Below are 4,423 nucleotides of genomic sequence, written 5' to 3'. Positions count from 1 at the left end.
TCCAATCATTTTCAGGTTTAAAAACAACATTCAAGATGTCTGACCTCATGCAAGCCATCAACACGCTCGTAGACACCTTTGAGAAATATTCCAAGAGCCTCTGTCATGGTCAGAACCTCAAACCTGCAGAAATGGAGCAGCTCATACAGGCAGAGCTGTCTGAGGCCATCAAAGTGAGTATGAAACTGCAAATGGGGTGAATGTGATGGATCCACCATTTTTCATTTACAGAGGGCTGAGGATACAGCTTAGTCCCCCTTCCCAGTTAAGGCCACTAATAAAAAAAATAGTTTTGAATAAGACTTTAGTGAATAGAAACCATGAAATAGTTGATATAATTGCACACAGTATTGGCAGCTCCCATCATTTCATTCCTAAGTCGCTTTAAGGCCCTGCATGCCCACTGACATGCATGCCCACTGACAGTTGGAGATGACCCGTTGAGTGGAGGTCTATCGATATGTGTGCATGCGTGACCGAAAACACCCTCAAAAGTAGACTTTATCTTGGACTTATTTAAAAGCCAAATTAAGGCATTGACCATCTCTTCCATTCCTCCTACAGAACTCAGGGGACGCAGAGACTATCGGCCTCGTTTTCAAAGCAGTGGACAGAAACCGGGACGGTGAAATCAGCTTCAAAGAATACATCACGTTGGTGTGTGTGGTCGCCAAGGCATACTACAAGCATCTGCTTGCGGTGAGGAGCTCACTACCTTGTATTGCACAACAGCCAGCTTCTGCCAATCAACAACCAACAGCTGGCGGTCCACCACCACCACAGCAGCCAACAACTGTCCAAGTTCCAACAAGTCAAGTACCTCCACAGCAAGCACTGCCTCCAACACAGGCTCAGGGTCCACAGGGGGCACCAGCTCAACCACCAGCTCAGGCACCTGGCACAATACCAGTGCAGGGACAGCAAGGATTGGCAGCTCAACCACCAGCTCAAGTTCAGCAAGTGCCAACTCAGACAGCTGGGCAAACATCTATTTCCTCATGGGGAAGCTTACAACCAGTAGCTCCTCAGGCTCCTACACCACAAGTTGTGGTTCCTCAGGCACCTGCACCACAAGTGCCAGCTCCACAGGTCCCTGGACCACAAGTTGTAGCTCCTCAGATACCTGCACAACAAGCACCAGCTCCTCAAGTCCCTGCACAACAAGTGGTAGCTCCTCAGATACCTGCACAACAAGCACCAGCTCCTCAAGTCCCTGCACAACAAGTGGTAGCTCCTCAAGTCCCTGCACAACAAGTGGTAGCTACTCAAGTCCCTGCACCACAAGGGCCAGCTCCTCAGGTCCCTGTGCAACAAATGCCAGTTCCTCAGGTCCCTGCACCACAAGTGGCAGCTCCTCAGGTCCCTGCACAACAAGTGGTAGCTCCTCAGGTCCCTGCACCACAAGTGCCAGCTCCTCAGGCCCCTGGACCACAAGTGCCAGCTCCTCAGATACCTGCACAACAAGCACCAGCTCCTCAAGTCCCTGCACAACAAGTGGTAGCTCCTCAGGTACCTGCACAACAAGTGGTAGCTACTCAAGTCCCTGCACAACAAGGGCCAGCTCCTCAGGTCCCTGTGCAACAAATGCCAGTTCCTCAGGTCCCTGCACCACAAGTGGCAGCTCCTCAGGTCCCTGCACAACAAGTGGTAGCTCCTCAGGTCCCTGCACCACAAGTGGCAGCTCCTCAGGTCCCTGCACAACAAGTGGTAGCTCCTCAGGTCCCCGCAACACAAGTGCCAGCTCCTCAGGCCCCTGCACCACAAATTCCAGTTCCTCAGGCCCCTGCACAACAAGTGGTAGCTACTCAGGCCCCTGTAACAACAGTGCCAGCTCCTCAGGTTCCTGTAGCACAATTTCCATTCTATAATTATTCCCAGTGGCAATATGAAGCCCCACAACAACAAGCTGTAGTTCCTGCACCAGTGCAAGCTCTTCAGGTCCCTGCACCACAAGTGGTAGCTCCTCAGGCCCCTGCACCACAAGTGCAAGCTCCTCAGGTCCCTGCACCACAAGTGCCAGCTCCTCAGGTCCCTGCACCACAAGTGCCAGCTCCCCAGGCCCCTGCTCCACAAGTGCCAGCCCCTCAGGTCCCTGCTCCACAAGTGCCAGCCCCTCAGGTCCCTGCACCACAAGTGCCAGCTCCCCAGGTCCCTGCTCCACAAGTGCCAGCCCCTCAGGTCTCTGCACCACAAGTGCCAGCTCCTCAGGTCCCTGCAACACAGGTGATAGCTCCTCAGGTTCCTGTAGCACAATTTCCATTCTACAGTTATTATCAGTGGCAATGTCAAGCACCACAACAGCAAGCTGTAGTTCCTGCACCAGTGCAAGTTCCACAGATCCCTGCACCACAAGTGCCAGCTCCTCAGGTCCCTGCACCACAAGTGCCAGCTCCTCAGGTCCCTGCACCACAAGTGCCAGCTCCTCAAATCCCTGCACAACAAGTGCCAGCTCCTCAGGTCCCTGCACCACAAATGCCAGCTGCTCAGGTCCCTGCACCACAAGTGCCAGCCCCTCAGGTCCCTGCACCACAAATTCCAGTTCCTCAGGCCCCTGTAGCAACAGTGCCAGTTCCTCAGGTCCCTGTAGCACAATTTCCATACTATAATTATTCCCAGTGGCAATATCAAGCACCACAACAACAAGCTGTAGTTCCTGCACCAGTGCCAGCTCCTCAGATCCCTGCACCACAAGTGCCAGTTCCTCAGGCCCCTGCACCACAAGTGCCAGCTCCTCAGATCCCTGCTCCACAAGTGCCAGTTCCTCAGGCCCCTGCAGCACAAGTGCCAGCTCCTCAGATCCCTGCACCACAAGTGCCAGCTCCTCAAGTCCCTGCACCACAAGTGCCAGCTCCTCAGATCCCTGCACCACAAGTGCCAGCTCCTCAAATCCCTGCACAACAAGTGCCAGCTCCTCAGGTCCCTGCACCACAAATGCCAGCTCCTCAGGTCCCTGCACCACAAGCGGCAGCTGCTCAGATCCCTGCTCCACAAGTGCCAGCCCCTCAGGTCCCTGCACTACAAATTCCAGTTCCTCAGGCCCCTGTAGCAACAGTGCCAGCTCCTCAGGTTCCTGTAGCACAATTTCCATTCTATAATTATTCCCAGTGGCAATATCAAGCACCACAACAACAAGCTGTAGTTCCTGCACCAGTGCAAGCTCCTCAGGTCCCTGCACCACAAGTGGTAGCTCCTCAGGCCCCTGCACCACAAGTGCTAGCTCCTCAGGTTACTGCACCACAAGTGGTAATTTCTCAGGCCCCTGCACCACAAGTGCTAGTTTCTCAGGTCCCTGCAGCACAATTGCCAGCTCCTCCAGTCCCTTCACCACAAGTGGTAGTTCCTCAAGTCCCTGCAGTACAAGTGCCAGCTCCTCAGGCCCCTGCACCTCAAGTGCCAGTTCCCCAGGCCCCTGTAGCAACAGTGCCAGCTCCTCAGGTTCCTGTAGCACAATTTCCATACTACAGTTATTGCCAGTGGCAATATCAAGCACCACAACAGCAAGCTGTAGTTCCTGCACCAGTGCAAGTTCCTCAGCTTCCTGCATCACAAGAGACAGCTCCTCAGGTCCCTGCACCACAAGTGCCAGCTCCTCAGGTCCCTGCACCACAAGCCCCAGCTCCTCAGATCCCTGCACCACAAGTGCCAGCTCCTCAGGTCCCTGCTCCACAAGTGCCAGCCCCTCAGGTCCCTGCACCACAATTGCTAGCTTCTCAGGTCCCTGCACCACAGGTGCTAGCTCCTCAGGTCCCCGCACCACAAGTGCAAGCTCCTCAGGTCCCTGCACCACAAGTGCCAGCTCCACAGGTCCCTGCACCACAAGTGCCAGCTCCTCAGGTCCCTGCACCACAAGTGCCAGCTCCTCAGATCCCTGCACAACAAGTGCCAGCTCCTCAGGTCCCTGCACCACAAGTGCCAGCTCCTCAGATCCCTGCACAACAAGCGTCAGTTTCTCAGGCCCCTGCACAACAAGTGGTAGCTACTCAGGCCCCTGTAGCAACAGTGCCAGCTCCTCAGGTTCCTGTAGCACAATTTCCATACTATAATTATTCCCAGTGGCAATATCAAGCACCACAACAGCAAGCCGTTCCTGCACCAGTGCAAGTTCCTCAGCTCCCTGCACCACAAGTGCCAGCTCCTCAGGTCCCTGCACCACAAGTGCCAGCTCCTCAGGTCCCTGCACCACAAGTGCCAGTCCCTCAAGTCCCTGCACAACAAGTGGTAGCTTATCAGATCCCTGCACCACAAGTGCCAGCTCCTCAGAACCCTGCACCACAAGTGCCAGCTCCTCAGGCCCCTGCACCACAAGTGGTAGCTCCTCAGGCCCCTGCACCACACGTGCCAGTTCCTCAGGCCCCTGTAGCAACAGTGCCAGCTTCTCAGGTTCCTGCAGCACAATTTCCATACTATAATTATTCCCAGTGGC

The 4,423-nt window shown here is 54.8% G+C and overlaps 1 long non-coding RNA gene across 1 annotated transcript; it reads left to right on the top strand.

The window, feature by feature from the left end:
• Nucleotides 1-814: 814 nt before the first annotated feature.
• Nucleotides 815-4,157, top strand: LOC309543341. The gene is made up of 3 exons (XR_014224781.1): nt 815-1,074; nt 2,119-2,148; nt 4,111-4,157. It is a non-coding gene; the product is annotated as an uncharacterized lncRNA (long non-coding RNA).
• The last annotated feature ends 266 nt before the right edge of the window (nt 4,158-4,423 follow it).

This window comes from Pelophylax lessonae (genome assembly GCF_965119305.1).
Source record: "Pelophylax lessonae genome assembly, chromosome: 13".
NCBI lineage: Eukaryota > Metazoa > Chordata > Amphibia > Anura > Ranidae > Pelophylax > Pelophylax lessonae.
The sequence above is the reverse complement of the archived record's forward strand: the minus strand, read 5'-3'. Positions and strand labels throughout refer to the sequence as shown.